Genomic DNA, 19,167 nt, shown 5'->3' on the forward strand with positions numbered 1-19,167 from the left:
CCTTTGACCTTTATACAACCACAAACGGAGGGAGGAGGGGCGATATTTTCAACAACCTTTTACAACAACAATATTAAAAAAAAACCATTCTCATATCCACAACAATATACACACACTCGAGTGTGGACCATGTCAAAGCTTGGAACATGTACATGGGAGGGATTCCACAAGGGAATTCCCATTTGCTGCTCCACCCTGGAAGCCCATCTTTCCGTCCTCCCACGTGGGACAGAGAGAGTGAACGGTCGCTCTCTTCCCTTCTCTCTCGTCGCTGCCTCCAAAATACGTCTTAACCTGTTGTTCGGCGGTTGTCCATTCAGCGTCCCAGATCGTCCCACGATCATCGAGTCGCCAGGAGTAGGCAGGAATCCCGGCAGCGATTCCTTCGTCTGGACGTTCCGTTCGCAATCCCACTCACAGGTAAGTCAGGCATATCAGTGAGTGAGCTCTGCGGTCTCACCTGCCCCTTTCTTTCCCCTCTCGCTTTCGGATGATCATATATTAACCCACTGCGAGTGATGGTGCTCCAGGCTGTGATCATCACAGCTTCACCCCTCTTCTATCTCGGGAATGATCAGCGCACGATGAATCTACCTGTGAATGAGTGACTTTGTCAGAACGATGTGCGGATGCAAATAACTAAAGAACTAAACAAGATCTAATCGCACGAGATTCCATTCCGACCACACCCTGGACATCAATCCCACTCTTCCTTGATATCCATTCCACTCGTGTGTGTGTGTGTGTATATATATACATATACACTCGTATATATATATATAAAGATATAATCGACCGTGCCTCGGATATTCGGGGTCATTCATCGAGTGCGATGCTCCTCCAGGTGCTGACAGGTGCACGTGGTATGCGGTCGCACATCTGACCACCTTCACGAAGTTTACATTATGAAATGATAAGTTTTATGTAGTTTTTAATTGAAGTGATACGAATTCTGCAGATGAACTAAGCGCGCCACGTGTTAATTCATAACGGTTATGCAAATCCACACCATGAACTAATCACATCGAGGAGCACTGGCGGTGGGGCTCACGTGAACACGGTCCTGTCTCACAATCAGGTACGGTACATGTGTAGGATTAAGCACCTTTAAGTTGTCCTACGTGGTCCGTAATAATAAATGTAACGCATTGATAAGCATCTGTTACATGCAGTTCGCGGCAGCAGTCGAGCGTTTGTTACATTCCTTCGTGATAAATGAGAGCGCGCGGCGCCCAACGCTCGTCTGGCAGGTAACCAAGTCGAGTACGGAGCGAGAAGGGGTAACCGATGATAGGGAGGAGGTGTTCGTGGTGTGGATGCGGTGTGTGCAGGGTAGTGGCGCGTACAGTTCGTATATGAGGTGTGCAGTGCGTACAGTGGTGCATATATGCGGTGTGCCGTGTGTGTATGTGACATGTGCAGGGTGATGGTATGTACAGTACATATACTGTACGGTCAGGTGTGTGCACTAAGTATGAACGTGTGCAGGGTCGTGGCGCGTACAGTTCGTATATGAGGTGTGCAGTGCGTACAGTGGTGCATATATGCGGTGTGCCGTGTGTGTATGTGACATGTGCAGGGTGATGGTATGTACAGTACATATACTGTACGGTCAGGTGTGTGCACTAAGTATGAACGTGTGCAGGGTCGTGGCGCGTACAGTTCGTATATGAGGTGTGCAGTGCGTGCAGTGGTGCATATATGCGGTGTGCAGTGTGTGTATGTGACGTGCAGGATGGTGGTATGTACAGTACATATACTGTACGGTCAGGTGTGTGCACTATGTATGAACGTGTGCAGGGTCGTGGTGTGTATAGTGTGTATATGATGTGTGCAGGGTTGTGGTGTGTATATGGTGTGCGCATGGTAGTGGCGTGTACAGTGTGAATATGGTGTGTGCAGGGTAGCGGTGTGTATGGTGTGTGCAGTGTAGTGGTGTGTACAGTGTGTATGTGGTGTGTACAGTGTATATGGTGTGTTCAGGGTAGTGGTGTGTACTTTTCGTGCATGCTGTGTGCAGTGTAGTGGCGTGTTATTGATGTGTGCAGGGAAGTGGTGTGTACAGTGTATATAGTTTGTGCAAGGTTGTGGTGTGTACAGTGCGTATATGAGGGTGTGCAGTGTGCATACAGTGAGTCGAGGCAGCGTTCATGGTGTCCTGCAGTTGTATTCCACGTGCGGTGGTATACAGGAAGCGGTGTACAGTGAACCTGTGGCATGCAATGTAATTCTACAGCATGTACAGTGAGTAAATAGTAGTACAGTACAGTATAATTATGAAGATGGTGCTAATATGAGATCCACAGTGATGATCGATTGTTGTCATTTGGTTCACCACGAGATCCACTACGAGCCTGAGGTCCTGTTAAAAAAAGGTGATCAAGTGTGACAGATACTGATACCTGGAGGAGTCGGGCTTTCTTTGCTTAGATACTTTGTCAACTAGTTAACAATCGACTGCAAACTATTGTTATATCATCATAATCGTCATCATCATCATGATGCAAACAGTACCACCTCTTTGATCCGAATGTTTAAAACGCTTTCATGACTCAATAGTCCATTTGTCCTTTCAAAATGTTCAGGTTCATCCATTCTACTGGAACCTCTGGAGGTCATGAACAATAAAAAATATATTTGCGTGTGTTGCTAGAACTGCCAAAACACACACACACACACACACACACACACACACACACACACACACACACACACACACACACACACACACACACACATACATACATACATACATTTCCAGAAATTTATTGCTGTTGATGTTACATTTTTTACACCACCTTATTTAGCATGTTAGATTAGTTATTCTTCCCTGTTGTTTGTGTCCTTTATAACGTCCTTAAAAACAAGGAGTTTCCTGTTTGGAATGATTTTCAATGTTGTTTGACTGCCAGGCAGAGTAAAAAGAAAAGAAACGAAGTTCTTCTCTGCGCATGTGCGATCGGGATGGATTCAAAGCTGAAGTCCTGTTTAAACTGCAGTTTCTTTTTTCAGATTCACGCTCTGATTAGTGTTCAAAATAATTCAGTTGAAATTGTCATTCATCGATCATAAACTGACACTTATAGACCAAAGGACAGGCAGACTGTCTCTATCTCTTTCAATTTCCAGTCTGCATGAATGAATGAATGAATGAATGAAAAAATGGTTCGATTCCTGACAAATAATTCACTTTCCAACACAACAGGTAAGCCAAGCTGCACCTCCCTTCCCGCTGATTGGTTGTTACAGGGTTACTTAAATTGCTTCTGGACATGTGCTCACTGTTTGTCAGTTTGACGGAATAACGCAAAATAACGTTTGGGTACAGTGCGATGTTAATGCCTCCATGCCTAAGATGTTCATTATAATGGGTTCAGCGTACAGTGCGTTGTTTACCTGTCTAACTACAACATTTAAATTTGCACAACATTTAATACTCACCACCAACGTTACTTTTAGAGTAAACAACTCATCTTTGGAGTAAACTAACAAACTTTACACAAGCATATGTAGCAAACAATTTGTTCTGTATCAAATCTTCGGCGTAAACCGCCTCACAAATATTATTAAAGAATTCGGAATACTAGAGCGGCTGGGTTGGGGGGGAGGGGTGGGTCGAGGTGGAGGTGGGGCAAATATATTTTGTGGTTTCTAATAATCCCCCCCTGTCTGCAGTCGGGTTCAGTGAAACACTTGCACTGTGGTGAGGGTCGTCGTTCGTCCGGTTGTTAGCTCACCTGGAACGCAGTTCAGGGGAGCTTATTCGATGGCGCGTCATCCGTCCGTCAGTCCGTCCGTCAGTCCGTAAACAGTTGAAACTTCTTCTCCGAAACCATTGATGGGATTGCGACCAAATTTGGTAAAAATGATATTTGTTGTGTCGTGACTAAAGTTTGTTCCTGGTATTTAAAAAATCGGGGTCTAAGGTGTCTAAGGTAGTCTATGAGGGTCTTGCCCCGCAAAATTTGTATTTTTTTGTTTGTTTGTTTGAAGTCTTGTGATTGTGTTAGTATGATTCTACATGCTGCTCTGTCTTCGAGCAACCATTGAATCGGTTTAAAATACTTTTAGTCGGTGCAGTATACTGTTTATTCTACCAGGTGAGCACCAGGGGTATTTCGCCCCGATATGTTTTCGAGGACAGTCTAGTTTTCTGATACGTTGTCCTATGTCCTCTGTCATACTCAACCAAACACCTTTATGTCCTCTATTTTCCTCTTGAACCACCCGACCTTTCGACCCACAAATGAACTTTTGATTGTTGATTTTCATTGGTTGATACATTTCTCATTTAAATAATCCCGTGTTTGTATTGGTCCTGCAATTCCAACAAAGATCCCATTTGTCACGTTTCGGAATGACGTCTTTCGTTATGATTTCGTGCATCACGACGACCCACGTGTCCATCTCTACAACCCACATGTACATCTCTACAACCCACATGTACATCTCTACAACCTACACGTGCATCTCTACAGCCCACATGTACATGTCGACAGCCTACATGTACATCTCTACAACCCACACGTGCATCTCTACAACCTACACATGCATCTCTACAGCCCACACGTGCATCTCTACAACCCACATGTACATCTCTACAGCCCACACGTACATCTCTACAACCTACACGTGCATCTCTACAGCCCACATGTACATCTCTACAACCTACACGTGCATCTCTACAGCCCACACGTGCATCTCTACAACCCACATGTACATCTCTACAGCCCACATGTGCATCTCTACAGCCCACATGAACATCTCTACAATCCACACGTGCATCTCTACAGCCCACATGTACATCTCTACAGCCCACATGTACATGTCGACAGCCTACACGTGCATCTCTACAGCCCACACGTGCATCTCTACAGCCCACATGTACATCTCTACAACCTACACGTGCATCTCTACAACCCACATGTACATCTCTACAGCCCACATGTACATCTCTACAACCTACACGTGCATCTCTACAGCCCACATGTACATCTCTACAACCTACACGTGCATCTCTACAGCCCACACGTGCATCTCTACAACCCACATGTACATCTCTACGGCCCACATGTACATCTCTACGGCCCACATGTACATCTCTACAGCCCACATGTACATCTCTACAGCCCACATGTACATCTCTACAGCCCACATGTACATCTCTACAGCCCACATGTGCATCTCTACAACCAACACGTGCATCTCTACAACCTACACGTGCATCTCTACAGCCCACACGTGCATCTCTACAGCCCACACGTGCATCACTACAGCCCACATGTGCATCTCTACAGCCCACACGTGCATCTCTACAACCCACACGTGCATCACTACAGCCCACATGTGCATCTCTACAGCCCACACGTGCATCTCTACAGCCCACACGTGCATCTCTACAGCCCACACGTGCATCTCTACAGCCCACATGTGCATCTCTACAGCCCACACGTGCATCTCTACAGCCCACACGTGCATCTCTACAGCCCACATGTGCATCTCTACAGCCCACACGTGCATCTCTACAGCCCACACGTGCATCTCTACAGCCCACACGTGCATCTCTACAGCCCACATGTGCATCTCTACAGCCCACACGTGCATCTCTACAGCCCACACGTGCATCTCTACAGCCCACATGTGCATCTCTACAGCCCACATGTGCATCTCTACAGCCCACATGTGCATCTCTACAGCCCACATGTGCATCTCTACAGCCCACACGTGCATCTCTACAGCCCACACGTGCATCTCTACAGCCCACATGTGCATCTCTACAGCCCACATGTGCATCTCTACAGCCTACACGTGCATCTCTACAGCCCACACGTGCATCTCTACAGCCCACACGTGCATCTCTACAGCCCACACGTGCATCTCTACAGCCCACATGTCGACAGCCCACATGTGCATCTCTACAGCCCACATGTCCTTGTTTCCCACAATTAAATACTCAATATGTTTTGCTCCTCTCTGTCTCTTTCGATGAAAGAAAAATGTTACACAGATAAAAATCATACACTTACACAATACTGTCAATAAATATAAAAAACACCATTTCGGCCATTTTCTGTCTTTACTGTAAAGTCCGTTCTGTCTGAAAACTTGAAGAATGCAGTTACAGTTGGTTTCCCGATTCTGTACTAGATTAGAGTGTTATGGCACCACATGGAAAAGCTGCCTGATTTCCATGACGTCACGAATGTTGTGGACGTTTTGCAGGTTGTCAAAAAGTCCCACTTTTTCAGCTTGATCATTTACAATGTTTGACGAAATCAGCAAAAGTGTTAACCTCCTTTTCAGTTTTATTTAGTGTGTAACCACCTTTGCTGCCCTCGGAGAGCAGTGCACAAATAGAATGTTTGACCTCCCACCCTCACATTTACCCTTATCTCCTCCCAACCTTCCACCACCATTCTGCGTTCCACGAACCTTCCTCCTCTCCCCTATACTAATTAAACTACTGCATCTAAAAGCTACAATGCTATGATCTTGATGATTGATACCATTATCTGTTTCACTGTTTGCAGTTGAGGTTTCAATCAAGGTTTTGGGTTTAAAAACCTGTCCTACAGTTTAAATGTAACATTTTCACTTATTATTTGCTTGAACTGTATTTGATTAATGTGGCATGCTGAAGAGCAATAGCATTTGTAATTTTAAATCCTCGTAAACTGTGTAATAGATCTCCACACTGGTGGATGCATGCCAGGCAGCAAGTGCTGGTGTGACACAGGGCTTCATGGTTACTGTTCCAGTCTAATCTACTCTTGCGTATGACAAATTACAGTTCACAGATCTAAGTCTAAGTTGGATGGGCAAGTAAAAGTACTCACTGTGTGTTGTTCGGTGGATTGCCCGAAATCTTTCATCAAGTCTCCATAGGTGACACAAATTCGCAATGTGATGACTCGTCTGATCTGGGTGATCACATACACATGCTGGGCTGTCTTTGAAATTCCAATTGTGAGAGTACAAATCATGTTGAGTGCAGACGACTGTTTCTAGAGGAAGTTGAAACCTGGAGGCTCTTCTGCCAGATCACTCACCAGTTCTTTGTTAGCAATGTTATCTGTCCAGAGATTGTGTGACTTGTCCTTTGTCTTATCCATTCCAGTGAAGAGGTGTGTGTGTACGTGTGTGTGTTTACGTGTGTGTGTGTGTACGTGTGTACAGTCGTGACCAAAAATATTGGCACCCTCGCACGTTTTTCAAATAACTCACAATAATCTCTAAAAATAATTTTTAGCCTGGTGTTGGCTCAGTGGCTAGGGTGCCGGCTTGGGATCCGAGGATCCTGGGTTCGAATCCTGGTCGATCGCTGAATTAACGCCAGGGGGGTTGACTCAGCCTGTCATCCTTCCGAGGTCGGCAAATTGAGTACCAGCTTGCTGGGATGAATGATCATGGGTGAGTACCCCGATTTAGAATAGGTACACCGTATCCCTGCCCATCGTAAGAGGCGACCAAGGGTTGGCGTCAGGAAGGGCATCCGGCCATAAAAAAAAACATTGCCTCAAACAGGGAACCATGATTGTCATGGGGCCCGCAAGGCTAACCCCCGCTCTAGCGGGGAAAATGGCCTTAAAACGATCATTCATTCATTCATTCATATTCTCTAAAAAAATAAGTTGAAATTGACGAAAGTATTTGGTCTCCGCAATTCTTTATTTCACTGTTAATATTACAGAACCCTCGTTTTTGATTCAGAACTTAATATATCCTTTTAAATCAGAAAATAAAAAGAAATGGCATTGACAAAATTATTGATACCGTAGACTTAATATTTTGTAGCACAACGTTTGGACAAAATAACTGCAGCCAAGCGCTTCCTCTAGCCATGAATGAGCTTCCTACACCTCTCTACTGGCAGGTTGGCCCACTCTTCTTGTACAAACTGCTCCAGTTCTCCCAGATTTGAAGGGTGCCTTCTCCCAACTGCTGTTTTCAGATCTCCCCACAGGTGTTCAATGGGATTTATATCTGGTCTCATTGCTGGTAACTTCAGAACAGTCCAGCGTTTTGTCTTGAACCATTCCTGGGTACTTTTTGAAGTGTGTTTGGGGTCATCGTCCTCCTGCAAGACCCATGACCTTCGACAGAGACCCAGCTTACTGACACTGGGTTGAACATTGCGATCCAAAATGCCTTTGTAATCTGATTTCATGATGCCATGCACACATTCAAGGCACTCACTTCAGAGGCACCAAAGCCACCCCAAAACATCACTAACCCTCCTCTATGTTTGACTGTAAGGAAGGTGTTCTTTTCTTTGAAGGCTTCATTTTGTTTTGTGTAAATATAGAGATCATGTGCTTTACCAATAAGCTCTAATTTGGTCTCATCTGTCCACAGGACATTCTCACAGAAGGATTTTGGCTCGTTCAGGTGTGTTTTGGAAAACTCCAGTTGGGCTTTCTTATGTCTCTCCCACTCTCTCTCTCTCTCTCTCTCTCTCTCTCTCTGGGTCCTGCTGGGTCTCCCAGCTGGAACCCCATTTCATTGAGTTGGCGACGGATGGTGCGAGTTGAAAAAGTCGTACCTTGTGTCTGAAGGTCAGCTTGAATCTGTTTGGCAGTTTATCGAGGTGCTTTCTCCACCATTCGAACAATCCTTTGCTGCAATCTTCGATCAAGTTTTCTGTTACGGCCACATCCAGGGAGGTTGGCTACAGTGCCATGGACCTTAAACTTCCTGATAACATTGCGTACAGTGGACACAGGAACATCAAGATATCGGGAGATGGACTTCTAGCCTTGAGATTGTCCATGTTTGGCTACAATCTTCTGCCTGACCTCTTCAGACAATTCTCTGGTTTTCTTTCTTTTCTCCATGCTCATTGCGGTACACACAGTGACACAAAGCAGCCGAATGACTCCTTTTCTCTATTCAAACTGGTTGAATGAGTGATTTTTATTTTGCAGGCACTTGCAACTCACCACAATGTGAGTTCAATTCCAAATAAAGGAGAATCACCTGCTTGACATCTAATTATTTCTAACAACTTCTAAAAGGTGCCAATGATATTGTCCCAGGCCATTTTAGGATTTGTGTGTGGAATAAGCTAAGATTTTGTGAATTTTTCACCTTTTTTTGTTTTGTTGCACTACAAACCAAAGAAATACATTTGTGGATACGAAAACATTTAATTTCACAGTTTTCTGGAAGAAATGGTGCATTATTTGAAAAAAAGTGCAAGGGTGCCAATGTTTTTGGCCACGACTGTATGTGTATATATAAGTTCAAAACACACCTGCTCACAAGTGTGCCGCACTGACCGGGTCCTCAGTCGAGGTCCTCAGCATCATCCCGTTTTGGCCCTTCAACCTCGATACGGTCACCTAAGGTGGGCCAGCAGGGGCACATACACATCCACATGCAGCAACTGCACCTGGATGCGTACATACCCCCACCCCCAGCCAGTGCGAACAACAACAACACCTCCAACACTCAAACACCCACCTTTATACCCTTCACCACTCACCAACAAAACACACCAGATCATTCATACACACACATACACACCCATACACACACATACACACACAACACCAACCAACCAACCACCTACCCTTACATCATACACCACTCAACACACAAAAACACACACTCATGCAAAAATTAATTCATGCAAAAACACACACCATCACCCACTCACTCATATACACAAAATAAGAAATAATAATGGTAACAAAAAAAGAAAAGAAAAAGAAAAACACAACCAACCGACACCGTTCGACGTGCCTCCATAAACCTCCTCCATATCCAAAATGAGCCTTTCAAGGCAACCTGGACCACCTTGTCACACATCCTCCTTCTTTCTGTCCCACACACTCCCAGCCTAGCAAGAAATGCAGAAAAGGAATTGCCAATATACCCTCTACACCCCACCTCAAATGGCTGACACGAAACTCGCCAACCCTTCTCCCGGCACTGTGCCTCCAGCTCACTGTACTTTCCTCTCTTCCTCTCGTGCACCTCCTCCATGTTCTCTTCCCAAGGTACCAACAACTCGCCTAAGATGACCTGTCTTGTTGCACTTGACCAAATGACAGTCAGGTCGCAACCTTGTCACACAGATCTCCTCTGGGAATACCAATTGTGGCTTTAGGTCTGCCACCACCTGCCAATCACAAGCATCTGACAGCCCTCTTGCTTTTCACCTCCTCCCCTTTCCACCTCTTACCACTTGGCCCTCTTTGACAAACCACACCTCTCCCCCATCAGTCTCCTTCTCCACTCTTCTCTCTCTCGATCTCAGCACCTCTTGTTGCACCATCTGCACCACCACCACCAGCACCTGATCATGTCGCCACCTGTATCTTCCTGCTGCCAATGCTACTGAGCATGCACTCAGTGCATGCTGCACTGTTCCCACACCTCCACACAAATAACATCTCTCCTCCTGCAACAACCCCCACAATCTCAAGTTTACTGGTGACGGAAGCACATCATACGTTGCCCGCAACAGGAAATTCAACAATATTGGCTCCATCCTCCAAATCTCTTGCCACTTCAATATCCTCACCCACGGGTATATATATATATATATACAGTATATGTATATATATATATATATATGTATATATATATATATATATATATATATATATATATATATATATATATATATATATACATATGTATATATATGTATATACAGTGGTACCTCGGCTTACGAGTGCCCCAACGTACGAGTTTTTCGGGATACGAGCCGTCGCTCGGGCGGTTTGTTGCTTTGGGATACGAGCCGAGATCCGATGTACGAGCTCAAAAAATTTATTTTTTTGAATTTTCCGGTTGTGGCTTCCGGTTCCGGTCACGTGGTTATCTTGCCGTGAAAGCATCTCTGCTTGGATATAAAACACGCAATCGTCGAAATACATGAGCGAGGAATCTCCTTGCTCCAGCCGGTGACGTCATCGGCGGGGATCCCCGCCTCCAGAGTGGCTGGTCACGTGACCGCCAAAGCGTGTCGCGCGTGCGGGTATAATGAGCTACACCTGTGGATCACGTGACCACGGAAGCACGCCTCGCTTGAGAGGCATGGCTTTCGGTTTGCGTTTTGCTTTATAAGGCGCGATAAATGGGCTTTTGAGTGTTAGCGGTTCATGGCGTTGACGGTTCATGACGGTTCATGACGGTTCATGACGGTTCATGACGGTTCATGGCGTTGACGGTCAAAAACCCATTACATCAATTTTACCAGGCACTGTACAGTAAGTACAGTGGACACCAAATGCACGGTGGAAGGCTAGAAGTAGAAGATCGTCCAAGACAAGTGAGAATAAGCCATACTTTGGAGATGACGTCATTCGCTGGTCCGATAACCAAAGATGTGGTATAAAAAACCAGGTGAGCTAACAATGCAGCAATGAAGGAATTCGGCCAAGGCACCGGCACACAACGACCTACCTACATCGAAAGACTCAATGCCAATGGTGACAGAAGCCAAGACGGCCGGCTTAAACACCGCCGAAAGACCACGGTGTACCAACTTACGATGCAGAACATCTTGCACTTAATATGATGACAACAGGTGCCATCCTCTGACGTACCATTACAGGTACAGGTACAGTACACGTGAGCACAGAGCAAAAGTTCACTGAAACCGAGATTAAGAAAAAAGAAAAAACACCTCGTGGTCCGTGCTCGATATCCGAGTTTCAATCTTTTCAAACACATGATGCTCTCGGTCACGGTATCTCCTGCGAGCTGCTTCTCCTTCAACCACACAAACAACAACTTCTCCATATCTTCATGGATAGAGGTCCGGAGCTTTGAAATAATCGTAACGCCCTTGGCTGGCTTTATAGCCTTTATGGACTCCTTCTGCTTCAAAATCGTACATATCGTAGAAGGAGTACGATCGTACTGCCTCGCCAAGTCGACAACACGCACACCTCACCTGGCATGCTCTTCTCCTCTGCTTAATAAAACCAGTTTATTTCTTTACATTCTCTTGTATTATGTACAGTATATACGAGGTCGTGCTTGTTTATACATTATTTGTTATTTATAAAGTACATTTTTGTTATTTAAAAGCACCTAACAAAAAAAATTGGTGTTTTTTTTTTGAGGCTGGAACGGATTAATAGCATTTCAATGCATTTGAATGGGAAAATTTGCTTTGACTTACGAGCGATTTGGCTTACGAGCTCCGTCACGGAACGGATTAAACTCGTAAGCCGAGGTACCACTGTATATATATATATATATACATATGTATATATATGTATATATATATATATATATATATATATACATATGTATATATATGTGTATATATGTATATATATGTATATATGTATGTATATATATATATATATATATATATATATAAAATCAACGAACATAACAGCGTGACGAGCGCTGTCCCGATCTCCTGTGGACCGAAGTCCTAGACCAAAGCGTCAATTCGTTGATTATTATCCCCGCCGATCGCACCGCACCCCCTGGTTTTGGTTTGCACTGGTGGGAACGATGGTCTGTGTGGCAGACAGGCTGTTGGTTCCTTGCGGGTTATGCGGTATTTACCGTGTGAGACATAATTCGTGGCTGGTGCTCACCATTAAAGCTAGGAGGTGCCTTGATCATCTTAATAGACGATTTTGGTCCTCATTGGTTAGATTTTTTGCAGTATGCCGTCCTGACGAGGGTTAATAAGCCTGAAATCTGGATTGGCGGCTCTGCTTGATGTTTAGCCAATGGGGACCAATGAATAAATCTCTGTCTGTTGACAGAGTGGCCGGGCTGAAGCCTCCAGAAGACCCTTTGGGTCGGAGGTGACGCTTTGGTATTCCAGAAGAACAGTATTCCATTGAGCTGCGGATGAAAGCCTTGTATGTGGTGAGGAGCTCAGGTGTGCCAAGGAAGGACTTCGCACGACGGAGGATGCCCAGTCGGCGACTGGCTTTGGAGGCCAGCTTGGAAATGTGGTTTTCCCAAGAAAGATCATGGCAGATAGTGAGACCCAAAAGCTTGAGCGACAGAACTTCTTGGAGAGGATTGTTGAGAAAGTAGAAGGGAGGGTTGTCCAGTCGGTCCTTTCGGAGAGACATTGTAAGAGTGTGAGATTTGTCAGGATTGAAAGACATGTTCCACTTGTTTGACCAGTCTGTGATTTTGTCCAGGTCTGCAGAGAGTGAGGAGGCTGCAGACTGCCGATCTGAGGGATGAGGAATGGAGCGACAGAGAGTAGAGTCGTCAGCAAAGAGATAGAGAGGATTTTCAAGAGAGTCAGAGAGATCATTGATGAAGACCAGAAAAAGCACAGGGCCCAGAACACTACCTTGGGGAACTCCAGCCTGAACAGGAAGAGGAGATGAGAGAAACCCATTCAGGGCCACACGTTGACTACGACCAGAGAGGAGGTCCGCCAGCCATGCGTGGAGATTTCCATGGATACCAAAGGAGGAGAGTTTGGAGAGCAGAGCAGGGTGCCAGACCGTATCGAAGGCACGTGAAATGTCAAGGGAGACAGCTCTAATTTCCTGTTTGGCGTTGAGGACCTCCATCCATTGTTGAGAAAGCAGAAGCAGCATGTCCAGAGTAGAGTGACCAGGTCTGAAACCAAATTGATGATCAGAGATCAAGCCATTGGAGAAGAGGAAAGATTTAATATCTGAAGCAATGATGGATTCCATGACTTTGCTGATAATTGGGAGAAGGCTGATTGGTCTGTAGTTGCTGGGATCTGTTTTTGCACCTTTTTTGTGCAAAGCGGTGATGTTGGCTGATTTCCAAGCAGATGGCAGATGACCTTGAGCAAAAGAGAGGGTGAAGAGAACAGAAAGAGGGAGTGAAAGAGCAGAAGAACATGATTTTAGGACCCGTGGGCTGATGCCGTCAGGACCAGTTGCAGAATCAGAGTCGAGGGTTGACAGAAACTTTTCCACCTTGTCAGGAGGAAAGGACACAGAGTCCAGGAGCAGCTGGGTACGACTGGGTACGGTGGGTACAGAGAGGGATGGGTTTGGGACACAAGATTTAGAGGCAAACACAGAGTTGAGGCATTCAGCTTTTTCACGTGCGGAGTCAGCCGTTAAGCCGTTTGAGGTGAGGGAGGGGATGGAGGGGGAACAAACACCAGAAACAGATTTGACCAGACGCCACCAGGATTTGGAAGAGGGAGACAGATAAGAGAGTTCGGTCTTGAGAATGGTGAGATATTGTTTCCTGGCTCTCCTGAGGGTGGACACACACTTGTTTCGGGCTTTGTGAAAGGAAATGAGATTTCCTTCCGTTGGATTTGCTTTCCAGGAGACGAAAGCAAGTTGTTTCAGGGCAACAGCCTCACCACAAGATTCCGTGTACCATGGACCGGAGGAAGGGTATGACAACTGAAGACGAGATGGTATAAATCTGTGCATGAGAGAGAGCAATTTACTTTGAAAGAATTCCCAGGATGAGTTGATGTCAGAGGCGGTAGAGATGGGAGACCAGTCCAGATGATTGATGTTTGGAGATGTGTTGATATAATTTATTTGCATGACGTCAGTGTCATGTCATGTCATAGGGTTCGTGTGCTTCCTTCGTCAAATTAAATATATATATATATATATATATATATATATATATATATATATATATATATATATATATATATATATATATATATATATATATATATATATTTTTTTTTTTTTTTTTAATGGATTTGAGAATTGTGTTTTTTTTATTGTAATTGTAAAATATCACCCTCCTTCCTCCATTTGTTGTGTATAAAGGTCAAAGGTCGTTCCCGTTAGTTATTCCATACACCACACGTAGCCAATCATAGATTTCCTCCTTGTTCAGTAGTTATCTCCTTATTATGTGTATTTAGATTAAGGCTGTGTCTTCCATTAATTAACACTCCATTGCACCGAAGTGGAATAAGGTAGATTTCCTGCACATCCCCCCTTTCGTCAATTACCAACTGCACTGGGCGGTTTGCTGCATTCTGCCACTGCTGTGGGGTTGTGGTTGTTTTCACCCCAAACTCCATTGAGCACGAGGTCATCTCGGAGCGGAAGGTGGGAGGAGTCAGCCCAGCGCCAGGAACAAGGCGTGGCCTTGCCAACGCCTCCTCTGGGGGCGGGATCGGTGGGCCCTCGTGGCCAATCAGGGCCGAGGCGAGCTCGCCGATGGGCGTGTCCTGGAGGCCGGCGGCTTGATCGCCCCAGGGGCAATAAAAACGCGTGCGGAAGCCTTTGGGAGTGGAGCTCAGACAGGGAGAGAGAGAGAGACGCGGCAGAAGCAGTACCACGCAGCTTTGACACCACCAGGCAGTGTTGGCTCCACCAGGCAGCTTCGACCCGTTACCCCGCGGGAACCAGGATCGGTGACATCGGTGGCCGTCGAGGTCCAGCCCGGCGTCCCGTGCGGGATCAAGCCCGAACCATCTGCCCCCAGCTGAACCTTCCTCTCCCTCCAGCCATCCACCTCCTGCCATTCCTGTCATCATCCCCCATGTAAGTGTGCTCGTAGTCTGTCTTTGTCTCGTTCCTGGGTTATAAGTAAGACTGCAGTAGTTAAGCTAAAAATTGCACTGTGTCCTTCTGCTCCGTCCCTCTTTCTGTCGTTATTTTATTATCCTTCCTTCTTCCTTGGTTTCTTTAATTGTGTAAATAGTAGTAATAAATAATATTCGTATTTCCAACCTTTTGTCTTCTTCTTCTTCACATCCGTCGTCTTTGTCTTTTCCAAATTGAATACTTGTGGCACGATTTGGCCAACGTTCAGGAATCGGGTCTAGTCATTGTTAATAGTTCGTGCCGCGGTTGCTAAAACCGCTCGGCAATTAACATCTGTCCGCGGTACGAACGGGGCTGTGCCACCGGCCTTTCCGGAGGTCGCTGTACAGCGTCAGGGACCACGTCGGCCAGTCATAAACGAGGGGACTAATCCCCCCTCGATAAGGGGAACAGAGGCCGACGTTGGGTTCCGTAACAATATATATATATATATATATATATATATATATATATGTATATATATATATATATATATATATATATATATATATATATATATATATATATATATACAGGGTGTCTCAAAATAGATGGAACCCATATTAACATGATAATAATTTATTACTCAGACAAGAAACTCCAAAAAAGATTACATTTCCTGGAAGCTGATATGATAACAATTGAAAAACTGAAGATTTGAGGTCTCCAGCTCAAAGGATACATTTATTAGAGCACATGTTCCAAATGACCGCCTTTGCGCCTTAGACACACTTGAAGCCAACGAGCGAAGTTGTCAATCACCCTGACACACTCTTCCTTCCTGATGGCACGAATCTTCTGGGTGATGGCCCACTTTCAGTTCAGAAATGGATTGAGGACGATTCTCATACACGTGGTCCTTCAAGAACCCCCAGAGATAAAAATCTGGCGGGTTCAGATCGGGTGAATGCGGAGACCACTCGGGTTCGCGGCGCCTGCTGACCAGCCGATCAGGGAATCGGTGGTCCAAACACTCCATCATGATGTTGGCTGTATGTGGAGTTGCCCCATCTTGTTGGAACCATTGCACATCTCGATTCACGCCACGACGTCTCCCAAGTTCCCTCCAGAACTTGTTGAGCACCACAATGTAACGCTCCTTTGTGACAGTGACTGCCTCCTCGTCTGCGTCTTCAAACCAAAACGGTCCGATTATGCCATGTTTTGAGATGGCCACCCAGGCCGTGCATTTCACAGAGTGCAAGGGCCTCTGAAGCACCTCGTCTGGGGCTTGTGTGCCCCAGAACACATTGTTCTTGCTATTGACATGCCCACAGAGCAAGAAGTGTGCTTCGTCGCTGAACCAAACATCATCAAGAAAGTCAGGATCCTCTTCGATCTTGTTCTCGAACCACCGGCACATCACCCATTGTATGGGTACAGCTGAAGATCCTTGATCAAGATTCTTTGCACTGACGCACGTGAAAGACCCAGCTCTTGGCTACGTCTTCGGATGGACTTTTTCGGGCTCCTTCCGACAGAATGTCTCACCGCATTCACATTGTCAGGAGATCTTGCATTCAGCTTCCTGCCAGAACTGGGTGTTTCTGCCTTCTTGTTGAGGTTGTTTACTGATCCAGTGGCTTGAAATTTGTGTGCCCAACGATAAATTTGGTTTTTCTGGGGATAGTTGTTGAAGTTGAACTTCCTGCGAAATCTTGCTTGCACCGTTTTGAATGATTTCGTCTCCAAATAAGTAGTGACGCAAAATATTTTTTCCTCCTTTGTCCAAGGCATTTTGATTGATAATTATTAGTTGTTATGGTCTCCTCTCTTCAAATCTGAAAAAAAAGAACAAGAACATTAATATTGGCAGAATTATTAGCAGTGACATGGGTTCCATGTATTTTGAGACACCCTGTGTGTATATATATATATATACACACAGGGTATATATGTGTGTATATATGTATATATATGTACACACACACGTGATTTAAAAACCCCATCTCCCACTGCGTGGAGGATAAGCTAATGACAATGCTAATGACAATAGCATAATGACATAATATTAATGTTATTACAAAAAATATTAATACTAATAATATCCTTCCCTCCTCAAGGCCTCCTTGAGCAAACATTGAGTTAACGTGTATGAATAGGATATCGTGTATGAATAGGATATCATGTATGAATAGCATATTGTGGCGTTTTCATGGGACCAACGTTGCCTACCAGAGGTAAAAAATATTTGAAACCACAAACATATGTTTACGTTTTGAAACGGTCACTACTGCTGTTTAACAATAACACTAAACTGAAAGGGAGGTATCCCACGGTGTGTTCAGTCAAATGTTGCACAACATATAATGTTACTGGGAAGAGTCCCCATCCCAAGTGACGGGAAAAGCTAGCAAAACTATCCCCCTTCTCTCTCTCCTTCTCCTATCTCCTCCACTCCCCTCTCCCTCCCCCACTCTCTCCCTCCCGTCACATTCCATTCTTTCTCCCTCCCCTCTCTTACTTATTTTTGATATCTCATGTACCATACTCATTACAGGGCGTCTGTGCCTCCAAAGCAGCTTCCAGAGCAAGTACTGGGTGGTTTACCATTGCGTTCCCAGCAGAAGTTCAGGCAGGAATTTATAATTTGTTCAGGGTGCCGGATACATGTCCACGCTTATTACTTCAACATTGACTAACTACTTGTTCACGGACCATACTACTCTATACAGTTCTGTCTATTCTCAGGTAACCTCTAACCCCTCCCCCCCCCCCCCCCCCCCCACCCAACCCCCTCACACTGCCCCCCCCTCTCCCCACAAACGTAACAAGATATATATATAAACAGAGTAAAATGGAGATGATGTGTACGTGCATGTATACACCAATCTAGTTGGGCAACATGGCACAGGAAAAATATAGCCATTCCAGCTTACCACACGTACTCAGTACAAAGTCATGTAAATTGCTTGTCAGAGACCTTACAAAGGCCACACCTGATTTGGAGATGATAATTCCTCGCATTGCACTTTGTATGTGGCTTGTAAAATATACACCTTAAGCCTACTCTCTTCATTCATTATATGATGCAAAATCCTCAGTATGTCCTTCACAAAGGTAGGCCATTGTAGGATTTGCTTCTGTATATGCTATGGACATTAACTGGTCTGGTAGGTTGAATGCCATGGATGAATAATTCTGCAGCCATTTTCTAATCATGATTAACCTGAATTGTTAATTTGACACTTCATGCGATTGCTTCAGATTGCCAGTTTGCAATGATCTGAGTATTACATGTTTAAAGCCACATTGCCTAAGGTGAATGCACAGAAGGTAAAGTAAACACAGCTTAAATTATCATGAATTTTTCAAATTTTATCACAAACTCTTTGATTTACATGGTAATTCCATGGAAAAACCAAATTGTGCATCCATATTTTGTGGTCTTTGTTTGTACTTTGAAGGTGCAAGACCATGGTAGTGCACTAAGTTAGCCGTGCCTGGCATTGATGTAGTTTGGCCATTCCGGCTCTGCATCAGTGCAATACGACTTGGCAGGATTCCGCCTTGATAGCGATCACCTTCAGTCTATCTGGTTCTGAATTCTAACCCCAGTAGGATAAAATCAGAATATTAAACCTGTCTTTCAGGTGCAGTGCTGGGACTGTTGTCCTCGAAAGGAACCGAAAGATTGCTATCCCGTTTACACTTTTTAGACATGTAACAC

The 19,167-nt window shown here is 44.9% G+C and overlaps 1 protein-coding gene across 2 annotated transcripts in view; it reads left to right on the forward strand.

Annotated features, from left to right (window-relative positions):
* Positions 1-215: 215 nt before the first annotated feature.
* The window catches only part of LOC137429660 (oxysterol-binding protein-related protein 6-like), a 186,872-nt gene continuing 167,920 nt past the window's right edge, over positions 216-19,167 (forward strand). For both annotated transcript variants that reach the window (XM_078779693.1, XM_078779695.1), the window contains exon 1: positions 216-420. The gene's annotated coding sequence lies outside the window, so the exon portion shown is untranslated. The remainder of the gene's footprint in view (positions 421-19,167) is intronic.

This window comes from Myxine glutinosa, chromosome 6 (genome assembly GCF_964187855.1).
Source record: "Myxine glutinosa chromosome 6, kmMyxGlut1.1, whole genome shotgun sequence".
Classification (NCBI taxonomy): domain Eukaryota; kingdom Metazoa; phylum Chordata; class Myxini; order Myxiniformes; family Myxinidae; genus Myxine; species Myxine glutinosa.